At 54.0% G+C, this 10,895-nt stretch overlaps 1 long non-coding RNA gene across 2 annotated transcripts in view; it reads right to left on the bottom strand.

Moving 5' to 3' along the window:
- LOC113959544 overlaps positions 1-117 on the bottom strand; it is a 7,852-nt gene extending 7,735 nt beyond the window's left edge. For both annotated transcript variants that reach the window (XR_003531850.1, XR_003531851.1), the window contains exon 1: positions 103-117. This is a non-coding gene — a long non-coding RNA (uncharacterized LOC113959544). The remainder of the gene's footprint in view (positions 1-102) is intronic.
- Positions 118-10,895: the final 10,778 nt, after the last annotated feature.

Raw genomic sequence — 10,895 nt, 5'->3', positions numbered from 1 at the left:
AGCACCCACCACAGCACCCAGCCAGCACCCACTCAGCACCCACTCAGTACGCACCCCCAGCACCCACTCAGCACCCACACCCAGCCCCCCTGCAGCACTCACCCAGCCCCCTGCAGCCCCCTGCAGCAGCGGGCCCAGCGGCGTTGGCAGCAGGTCAGTCCAGCAGAGATGCCCTCCCCTCCAGGCTCCGTGCTGGGGAACAGGATGGTCCCGTGCTCTGATCCCCTGCAGCAGCTCCAGCTCAGGGCTCCAGGACACTCCTGTCTGGGCAGGTCCATGGGCAGCTGTGGAGGCTGAGAGAGGGCAGTGGTTGGAATGGCTGACCTTTGAAGGCCCCTTCGGACCCAAAGTATTCCATGGATGCGGATGCCACATCCCTGGAAGTGCCCAAGGCCGGTTGGGTGGGGCCCTGAGCACCTGCACTGGGGGATGGCATCCCTGCCCAAGGCAGGGCAGTGGAACTGGGTGATCTTTAGGTCCCTTCCAACCCAAACCATTCCATGATTCTACACCTGCAGGACAGCAAGTCCTTCCACTGCAAACCTGGAGGCCTCCCAGTGTTCCCTCCATCCTCACCATGCACGGAAACACAGAGCGAGGATTTCCCCGAGCAGAGAACAATTCTGGAGCCACATCATCAAGTTTTAAAGCCCTTTCTCTGCCCCTTTATTGGTTTCTTTTAACATTTTGCACATTCAGAGTTCCTGCTGACTCCACACTCTGCTCCCTGTTCCCAGCACGCTCCGAGAGGAGCTGCCAGACAGGTTGGAGAGGGCGGATTAGACACTGCTGACAGTACCGAGAAATCCTCATTTATACCTTGCCATGGCAAGAACAGGATGGTCTCAGGGAAATCACTCCAATAATTCCTTGGAGATTGCTCTGAGCTTTGTTATCCAAAGCAAAAGGCCACCTTAAGTGCAATTTTGTGCCTTGGGAATAGCCAATACTGGGACTGTCTTTGCCAGGCAGAGTTTATGGAAATAGGGAATGGACTTGCAGGTGGGATTCCCTGCATGGCAGCTCCACAACTTAAGGCAGAAATACTGGATCTAGGAATAGGAATTGTCTGATGGCTGCAGGGTTTGGCCCTGTTTGGTTAGATTTTCATCTTATCTGGATTTGGGGAATTTCTGTGACATAAAATTTTAAAAAGAAAGGGGGAGTTGGAAATATCCAGGTGTGCTCCAGGGAACGTGCTGGGAGGGCTCCTGGGTGCCAGTGATCCCAGCACATCCCAGGCAGGGTTGCTGCTCCCAAGGCAGCGACCGTGTCCCACCCTCTGGCAATTTCTCTTTATTCCTTGTCATTTTATAAATGCTTAACGTGCTATTTGTCTTTATTCCTTATTATTTCCTATATGATTAATACGTGTGAGCAGAGCAGCTTTGGGGGCCGGATTATTCCGGCAATCACTGGAAAGCAAATCCCATTAGGTTCCCCCGAGTTGTGCCACACATCTGACAGGGCTATCTGGCAGCACATCTCCCTCCTAGGAGGGATCTCTGCTCCCCTGGAAGCTGGAGTGAAACTTAATCGGGAATTACACCCTCTAAATACCCACGGAGGAGAGAGTGGACTTTTCTACCCGGGCTGGCATCCCAAAGCCCTTAATCTTCTTAGGTAGTGAGGGAAAGCCGTGGAGATGAGGGGGTAGCTCACCAAGGGGGAAAGCGGCTGGAGGAAAACTCTGGCTCTTCCTCCACTTATCCCATTCTCCACTTAATTCCCCTTCCCAAGGATTTTTTAGCCCCCCACTCTCCATTGACAACCTGCTGGAAAGAGCAAAGCAGCTCCCAGCAGCCAGCAGAGGAGGCCCTTCCTTTCCTTTTTCCCATTTAATTAATTCCACGAGGACAGGAGGCAGCCCTGGGAGTGCCAGTGCAGGGCAGCAGGTGGATCGTGAGGCAGAGCAGGAATGTGGTGGGAGATCCCACGGGAGATCCCAGCAGTGCTCTGGGTTAAGGAGTGAGTGGCACTTCCCACAGGGCCTGGCAGGTCTGAGCCCGTGGATGAGGAGCAGTGTGTGGAGATGCCCCCGGAGCCCCGGGCACCTCATCCTCCCCTGCACAGTCTCTCCTGGACGCTGATAATTCCACCCTGGATGGATTTAGCAGGAAATCTGCAGAACAGCTACATCTGCTTGGCAGCTGTGGCAGCCTGGGATAGGCACAGAAATCCCACCTTCCACCTTGATTTTCAGTCAGAGGAGCTGGAATCAACATAAAAATCCCAGTGGGATAAATCTGAAGGGGGCATGGAACAGCTTGGGTTGGAAGGGACCATAAAGATCACCCAACTCCAGCCCCTGCCATGGGCAGGGACACCCTCCACTAGCTCAGGTTGCTCCAAGTGCCATCCAGCCTGGCCTTGGACACTTCCAGGGATGGGGAATCCACAACCTCTCCAGGTAATGACTATGGAGGGTGAGGAAAAATGTTAAAAGCTGGGAAAAAAAAGGAAAAGAAAACTCCAGCTGTGCCTTGTTGGGAAAACTAGAAAGGACACAGCTTCAAGTACTGATTATTTTTATTTAGGAAAACATTATCCAAGGGCCCCTTTCCAAGGAAAGCAATCTGGGTTGTGTCTGGGCTGAGCACACAATGTCATCCCACCGCAAAAAAAGCAAACATGGTACCAGGATGTCTAAACAGGAATGTCATGTGGGACACACATGAAGTAATGCCTCGCTCCAGGATGGGCTCAGCTGGAGAACTGTCCCTGGCCTGGCTACAGCCCTTGGAGAAGCTGTGCAGCCACTGGAGCCGGGCCAGGGAGAGCAGCAAGAACCATCCGAGGGTGAAAAATAAGGACCTGAGAGGGGACATGGAGCCAGTTTGGGCTTGTTCAGCCTGGAAAAGGTGGGAGAAGGAAACGTGCTCTCCAGCAGAGGCAGAGGGAGGCGGTGGATGCTCCCAGTGCCCACCACACACAGGGGAGGTCGTGGCCAGCTGACCACATCCAAACCGGGCATACTGCAAATGAACCCAGAGGATTTATTACCCAACCAAAGAAGAAATGCTGTTCCCTGAGTTTTCCCCTCGTTGTATCCCCATGGCAGAGCGAGGGAGGCCGGAGAGTGCTGTGGGATGAGCCCAGCGTGGAGCTGCCCGATCCCTCCTCCCCACACTGCTGGGAACGAACAGGAATGCGCCGTGTCCCAGCTCCCTGCGGAAGGTTGGATCCCAGGACAGCTGCCCCGGGGAGGAGGGAGTTGGTGCCCTTGCCTGGCTGGACCAGCACTGGAGCTGGCACAGCAGAGCCACCGTAAGCACTTCCAGCCCAGCTGGGGGGAGGTCGGGCAGGCGGGATACCTGCCCAGCCGGGGGCTCTCCGTGGAGCTGCAAGGAGTGGGAAAGGCCAGGATGAGGCAGTGGGAATCAAAGCACTTGTGAGCACTCACAAAGGAGAGAGGGGAGCTGCTCGTGGCCACTGTAAAGCTGGGAAATTACTCCCACCATCAACAGCCTTAATCCTAAGGAAGCCAACTCCGGGGTCACACTGGGGGGAGTTCGACGCTCCGAGCGCTCCTGGAACACTCAGAGGGACAAAGGAATGAACAGGAAGGACGCAGAGAGGAGTTTGGGGTTTGGGAGACCTGCTTTCACATGGGTTTCCATTGCAATTTTGCCTAATTAGTCTCCAATAATTAATGCTGTGAGTGCAACAGAGATGGAATCAGACAAAATGCCGGTGAGGAAACCCCATGGAAGCCATCCGTCTTTGGGTAGTAATGATTATGTTCTTTTTTATTATTAAAGATCCCATTAGAAAGAATTTATGATTTTTCCCCTTTGTGAGAGAAATAATCAACATTCCGTTGGCTGCTCCCAGTTTTGGTGCCGAGCAGCCGCGGATCCGTAATTAGCCACAGTTAAAAAGAAATTTTGCCTGATTGGCTTTTGGGGAACATTATTTCCAAATTACAGCCCCGCCGATTTATTTCCAGGGAAAATACACTCCCAATAAATAACTCAAATACAGTTGGTCTGAAAAAACATTTGGATCCAGAAGAAAACACGCAGGGAAGGGAAATGACAGCGCTGAGGGTGAGGGAGGGCTGTGCCAGGGGCTGGGTGCAGATTCCATCCACGTTTCCATTCGGGATGTGACCGGGATGAGCTGCTGTGTGTTTGTTCACATAAGTGATCCCACAAGAGTTTGGGCCGCTTTTGAGAGCCCCAAAAGCCACCAGGAGGGACACAAGCAAGGTGTGCTCTTGGCCACCTGGCAGGAGGTGTTCCGCCTGGGAATGCCGTGGATCACACCATGGAACAGGGACACCTGTCCCAACCGGCAGGACCTGCCCCCTCCTGCACAGAACTGCTGCTGAGGCTCAGCCACACACCCCGAAAGCACAGCACTGAAACTCCTGCTGAGGAAAGGAATGAGACGGGGGATGAGGTAGGGAATGAGCCAGGGATGATGAAGAAGGGAATGAGATGGGGGATGACATGGAAAGCCCGGGAACAGGTCCGTGAGCAAGCTCTGGAATTTAACAGAACACAAGCAGAGCCACAGCCAGGGAAATCTCAGGTCAACTCAGCAATGGGCTCCTGTGTTCTGGACCAGCTCCAAGCTGGGAGAGGACATGGATGGCTCCCACTGCTCCCAGGCGTGGAGGAAAGTCACATCAAGGAACTCTCCATGGATCACAAAAAAAGCAGTGGCTCCAAACTCCCATCCTGTCAGCACTGGGAAACAGGAAAGAGGAACAACGTGGTGATAACAGTGACCTCTCCCAGAGCCAGACCTGCGTTCCCAGGGTGGGGAGGGGATGTTCCAGCAGAAGCAAAGCCAGTGTCTCTCAGGCATTCCCAGATCTATCACTGCCCCAGGCCTGCCCTGAGCGGGCAAAGCTGCACCATTCCCCCATGGAATGAGGTGGGCTTTGAGGTCCTTCCCTCAACCCCCAGCATTCCATGGTTGCAAGGCCAGCAGCAGCGAGCAGCACAGCTCTGTGAGCTCCACGGCTCCTCCACCTGCCTGTCTGCCCAGACAGTGCTGGCATTCCCGAGCCTGTTGCCGATCCGGTTCTGTCCGGATATAAACAGGATATTTTCCTGGGACTGTGCCGTTCCAGCTCAAGGTGCAGCTTCATCCCTTCCATGGGTGCCATCTCCACAGCTGCACTTGGAAGTGCCTTTAACGGGCAGCCATTACAGGAGAAGCCATTTGGAGATCGTTCCCATGCTGGGAAATTTTGTTTCCGGAGCCATCAAATGCAAATTTCGGTCTTTGCTTGTTGGGAGTTGATAAATTCCGACGAGTGAAAACATCCGAGTTTAATGCCGCCGGATTCGCTGCGGATCTTAAAGACAATGGCTGCACAAGTGCCATTTAATGTGGGAATTCAGCCTTTCATTCCCAGCCCTCGGCTGCGGAGCGACGCGATTGGCAAGCGGCAGCGCTCTGCATCCGGGAAGGATGGAGCGGGGAGCTGTTCCCTCGGAATCAAATGGAACTGGTGATTTGCATGCACCTTTGGAGTCAAAATCAAACGTTTGCCCTGGCTCAGCCCTGGCTTAATTAAACTGATGAGAAGGCGCGATAGGCTTTTGGTCTGAGGCAGAAAGGATGCACAGAGCTGGAATTTGGAACAAACATAAAAAAACCTGCTCAAGGCATGGCTGGAAGTGATAAGAAATGCCAAGACTATGCATTACATGGGATCACGGGATGAAAATAGAAAATATCCTTAAAAAAATCCCGGCGTGCTGTGCAAGTGTTGTCGGAAGGGCTGGATTGGATTACAGGCTTTATGGATAATGTCCTGCAGCAGCACGGCCGGGGGCTGGCACCCGGGCCCAGGGGATGTCGTGGGGCTGAGCGACCGGAGGCAGACAAGGGAACGGGAATTTCCCCTTGGATATGGGCCGGAGGAACCGGCGGGTTCCTGTTGGCAGAGACGCGTTTGTGTGCGCAGATTCATTTCTGTAATGGAAGGTTTAATGTATTTTAAATGAGTTTAAATGTAAGTTCTAGAAAACAACTGCTCATTTCTGGTGAGCATCATCAGTTCAGGGACCCCAGGGTTCTCTCCCTGTTATTCCTGTTGCTCCTGTCTCCATGCAGGGCAGCATTTGGGAATTTTGGACACCAATACTTCGAGATCTTGGTAAACTGGCTTTTGTGACCTTAAAGCACAAACTTTCCTTTTGCCTTTCAAACCATCAAGTCCAGAAATGAGGAATATGGGCGTGTCCTCCTACCCCAGGTTGGCCAGAGCCACATTCCAGTGTGTGAATTGGGGGATGAAGGACCGAATCCCACTTCCCAGTCACCACCTGCACCCCTGCCTGCTTCACCCAGCCCATCCAGACTTGCTTTCCTCCTCTTGCTCAGGTTGCAGGTACCCAAAAGCAGGGAAGGGGTACAGCGTTTTAAGAACACATTTTCCCCAACAAAAAAAAAAAGAGTTTATTTAAAAAAAAAAAATGTAATTTCAGAAGGCTGTTAAAAAGAGCTGATTGAAATAGATTTTGTTTTCACAAGACCGATCGCCGGTGGAGCAGCTGAGCTATTTATAACTCAGAGCTTTGCACTTTTAAGTTGCTTGTTTGATACCAGTAAAATAAAGAACAAAGGAGGAACACGTCTGACCTGGTTTAACCCTCCCAAACCTGGTCTCTGCTTTGCCCTGGTACTTGGGCTGCTTCTGGGGCCATGGGAAAGCTCCTCCAGGATTTTCACCCCACCTGGACACAAACCCTGAGGTGTCTCAACACTGATGTTTGTTTAAAGGGTCATTTTTATAACCACCATCAAAATTCAGTGTCAGCTGCACACAGCAGCTCCAAGGATAAAATTCCACCCCATATTATTTTCCTCTTAGGAAGAGCCCCACACTGGGTCTCCACCAGCCCACCCCCTTTCCTACAGCACCACAAGAGTCAAATTTATTTTAATTTTAAATACTTTGATGTCGGGGGACTTGGCTCTTGTACAGCCCTGAACTTCCAGCAGGAGGGAACAGTTTCCAGGACTTCTAACTTGCCTTGGTTTCCCACTGTTCTCCGGGATTTGCATTCATCTCAAGGGGGAGCTATTCATTTCCAAGTGGGATTTTCTCCCGCTCTTGGGCTTGCTGCTATTCCAGGAGTCACGCGAGGCTCTGCTCCTGCAAACCAACCCCTGCATCTGGTTTGGGAAGGACTGGTGGGAATGGGAATGGAGGGGCCAGGCAGCACAACTCCAGCTGATTTGGGAAGGGGAGAGGAGGAAGGAGGTCCCTGGAGACCCGTTTTCCCATCTCCTGTAATATCCCAGGGTGTCACCTTGGAACCAAGCCAGGCCACAGGAGGGCTTCTCCCATCCCAGTTTTGATCCAGAAGCCACCAGGTTGGGGCTTAAATCCGAGCATCAGCTAACGAGGTTAAACCCGTGTGAGCACAAAGCCCAGCTCAGCCTAAACCCTGTGAGCACAAAGCCCAGCTCAGCCTAAACCCTGTGAGCACAAAGCCCAGCTCAGCCCCGGCTCCTGTCACAGCATGCCCAGGCACTGGGAGACACGTGGAACTGGGGGTGAGAGGAGATGTCCTGTCCTCGGGGCAGCTCCAGCCAGGATGGGAGGGAAACCGGACCATCCAGTTCCGTGTGATCCCCTCGGATCCCAGACCAGTACGAAGCCCCTCCGAGCCCCCTGGATGCGGCACATCCATGAAACGTGTGCGGCCATCCCGCCACGTGCGGCTCTCCTGGTTTTTAGGGCTGCCAGTGTCCTGTCCCTGAGGGACAGGGCCTCGGGTACCCTGGGGTGCCCAGCACAGCTTCTTGCCAGGGGTCAGATGGAGCCAGGGATGCACAAACATCCCAGGGCTGAGGAAGGCGCCGGCTGCAGCCTCCAGGCTACTCCCGGTCTGCGCCAATCCCGGGATTTAATGCGCTTTCCGAGGAGACGTGGCCCCCCCCTCGCGCTGTTCTGGTTTGGTGCCCAGAACATCTGGTCACCCTATAGCCTTATTTTAATCCAATCGCTCCCTTCCCTCGGCACACTCCCGACCGCCGGCGGCTGAGCGGGCACCGGAGCCAGCGGGGCCCCCTCCCCGGCTGGGGGGGCTGCCGGGGGCATCCCAAATTCTGCCTCCACCTGCACGGGGCACGCTCCTTCCCGGCTCAGGCACGAGATTCGGCTCCAGCCCAAGGAAAGGCAGTTCGTAGGGTGTTTTTGGGGCCACATGGCACTGAGGTTTCGGTGCCCGGGGCAACGTCCCTGCATCCCGCTGGGCCTGGATGGGCACCGGGAACGGCCCCGGCAGGGGCTGGAATGGCCCCCCCGCCGCGGGTGCAGCCCCTGCACAGCCCCAACACCGCTCCCAACCAGGGCACCCACAGGCCTGACGGGCTCAGGGGGACACCTCGAGGGAGCAGCACCCCAGGATCACCCCAAGGAACCACCACGGCCACCGTGACCCCGCCAAGGGGGAGTGAGGCACCAAAAACCAGCCAAAATCAGAACGTTTAAAACCCCACACCGAGCCAGCCTGGTCCCCCTTCCCTCAGCCACGACATAAGTGTTCCAAGATGTTCACCCAAGGATTACACACCAGTGTGGGCCCTCAGTCTGGCACAGAACAGCACAGGTTCTGCTATTTGGGAGTGATATTTGAAATCCTACCCCCCAAGGAAAGCGTCAGGCAATAACATCCTGTTTTCCACGGAGAGCGTTCCCCGGGCCCAGCAGTGGGAAAAGGTTCCTCATTCCTTAGCAAAGCATGTAATGCAAAGCCTGAGCACTAAACCCTCCTGCTTCACACCGCACACGGACTGGGAAGCAAATATTTCTCCAACAACATCACCACATGGAAAGTGTTTGGTGAATCTCCAGCCTTCCCACAATATTGTTTTGGGAAAAAACAATCCAACCTGGTGGATCAGCGTTGAGCTGGGAGGGAGGGCAGCCACTGCTGGCAGCTTAGCTGGTGCTTTTCAATGGAAAAGGGGAGATTTAGGGGGGATATTGGGAAGAAATTTTCCCTGTGAGGGTGGGGCAGCCCTGGCACAAGTTTCCCAGAGAAACTGTGGCTGCCCCTGGATCCCTGGAAGTGTCCAAGGCCAGGCTGGAATAACCTGGGACAGTGGAAGGTGTCCCTGCCCATGGCAGGGGGTTGGAATGAGATGGACTTTAAAGTCCCTTCCAGCACAAACCGTTCTGTGATTCAGACTGTGATTCCATGAAGAATTCCCCACAAGATGGCACTGCTCCATCTGCTTTTCCCAGCGCAGAGGGCTGGGATCCCACACGGCTGGAGAGACACAGCCACAGGATCCTGGGAGAACCACGGAATGCTTTCTGTGGGAAGGGACTTCAAGGATCATCTGGTTCCATTCCCTGCCATGGGCACAGACAGCTTCCACAGCCCAGGTTATTCCAACTTGGCCTTGGACACTTCCAGGGATCCTGGGGCAGCCACAGCTTCTCTGGGCAACCTGTGCCAGGGCCTCCCCACTCTCACAGCCAGGAATTCCTTCCCAATATCCCATCTATCCCTGCCCTCTGGCAGTGGGAAGCCATTCCCGTGTCCTGTCCCTCCATTCCTTGTCCCAAGTCCCTCTCCAGCTCTCCTGGAGCCCCTTTAGGCCCTGCAAGGGGTCCCAAAGCCTCACCTGGGAACTGCCACCCTCCCACCCCGGGCGCTCCGGGAACGTCATCCCTTCGAGGCTGGAATGGAAAATCTGACAGATGGCTTAAAGAAACCCAAAAAAGCAATTATCAAAGGGGATGATTTTGGAACATTTCCTTTGAAATCCAAGTTTGTTTAGAATTTTTAGCAGCTGAAATAATTCTCCGAGCATCTGACAGGAGCTCTGAGCGCTTCCTTCCCTCCTCCCGGCGCCAAACCTCGCTCTCCCAGGCTGCCGCCGGCACAGTGAGGCCCCTGCTCCATTGCCACTGGCAGTTTTCATCGGATAAAGGTTTTCCAGCCTTCCCGCATGACCCAAACACAGGTGAGGGGCAACTTCCCTGTTATGCCTTCTATACACAATAAAATACTCACTAATAAATAATAACAGGGAGGAAGTTTTCCCTAAATTCAGGTGCAGTTCCCATGGAGACAACAGTGCCAAAATCCAACACGAGATCCCAGTTCCTGTGGATTTCCTGCCTGTACCTGGTGCCCACCTTCCCCACGGAATCCACCTGAGCCCCCACACCTCAGGTGCTGCCCACGGGATGGATCTGGACACGGCATCAGCAGCTCAGGGGATGGGTCTCTCCCACAGAAGCTGCCAATGCAGGCAAAGGACACTCCAATTTCCCGTGTTAAAAACCTCTGGAGACACTACACATCCAATGGGATGAGTCTCAGAAAAGAGGATAACAAGGCCCTGAAGGAGATTAAAGTTCGCTCCTCGTGGTGCGAATCCGGAGGAGGAACCGGCTCTAATCCCGCTCCAGAGGGAGATCCAAGGCCTGTCAGTCTCCTAAGCCGTGTTCGTTTGGGCTCAGCTGGGAACCCTCCGGCCCTGCAGTTCCTTCCCAGTGCCATCCAGGGGACAGAGAGGGCTCCGTGCCAGGAGGACACTGCCAGGGCTGGAGCATCCCTTGGGAAGGAGCTGCTGCCTCTCTGGAGCACCAGGACCCGGAGTGCTCAGGGCTCCTGCCACTGCCTCAAACAGCAATCCCAGGGGTGTCCAGGGAATTCCCACCTACACAAGGGGCAGAAAGAGAGGGAGGAAAAAAGAGCTTTGAACCACAGCCCCATCCCTGGGTGGTTGATGCAAAAGATTATCTTCCCATGGAAAAAGGAAGGATAACTGAACCCTCCAGCTAAATAGGGGGAAAGAAGAAGAGGCATTTTGGGTTTTCAGCGGGGTTATATCCAGGTTGGAGCATTTTTATTACTATTATTATTATTATTATTATTATTATTATTATTATTATTATTATTATT

Source organism: Corapipo altera, unplaced genomic scaffold (assembly GCF_003945725.1).
Source record: "Corapipo altera isolate COAL_440 unplaced genomic scaffold, ASM394572v1 205, whole genome shotgun sequence".
Taxonomy (NCBI): Eukaryota; Metazoa; Chordata; class Aves; order Passeriformes; family Pipridae; genus Corapipo; species Corapipo altera.
Note: the sequence above shows the minus strand (reverse complement) of the source record. Positions and strands in the feature narration are given on the sequence as shown.